Genomic DNA, 414 nt, shown 5'->3' on the forward strand with positions numbered 1-414 from the left:
CATTCACACCTTTCGCAACCGGCCCAGTGACGACCTGTCGGGTTTAACCAAATATGCAAAGTGCTTTCCCCTCCGTTATCCTCGGCCGGGCGCTGCAGGAGTGAGGCCCCACCCCAGCCCCGGCTGACTCAGCGGGGGCGCCCGCAAGGAAACCTGCCTTCGGCGTCCCCCCGCTCCCTCCTGCCTCCAGCCCCACCGCCTGCCTCAGTTTCCCTGTCTGCGAAGTGGGCGCAGTGCCGAGGAGCCCCGGGGAGAGACGCTGCAGCTGCCGGAGTCGCCGGCCAGGAAATCCCTGGACGCGGAACAAGGAGCCCCTTGAGCCGCCGGCAGCTGGGTCGCCGGTCGCCCCGCCTTCCCCCTCCGGCCAGCGGGATGAGAGTGGGGTGCTCCCTCATCCCTGGGGACCCCCCCCCC

The 414-nt window shown here is 69.8% G+C and overlaps 1 protein-coding gene across 1 annotated transcript in view; it reads right to left on the reverse strand.

Moving 5' to 3' along the window:
- The window catches only part of LIF (leukemia inhibitory factor), a 10,245-nt gene that overhangs the window by 1,227 nt on the left and 8,604 nt on the right, over window positions 1-414 (reverse strand). The gene's annotated exons all lie outside the window — the stretch shown is intronic.

This window comes from Aptenodytes forsteri, unplaced genomic scaffold (assembly GCF_000699145.1).
Source record: "Aptenodytes forsteri isolate BGI_AS27 unplaced genomic scaffold, ASM69914v1 Scaffold129, whole genome shotgun sequence".
Classification (NCBI taxonomy): domain Eukaryota; kingdom Metazoa; phylum Chordata; class Aves; order Sphenisciformes; family Spheniscidae; genus Aptenodytes; species Aptenodytes forsteri.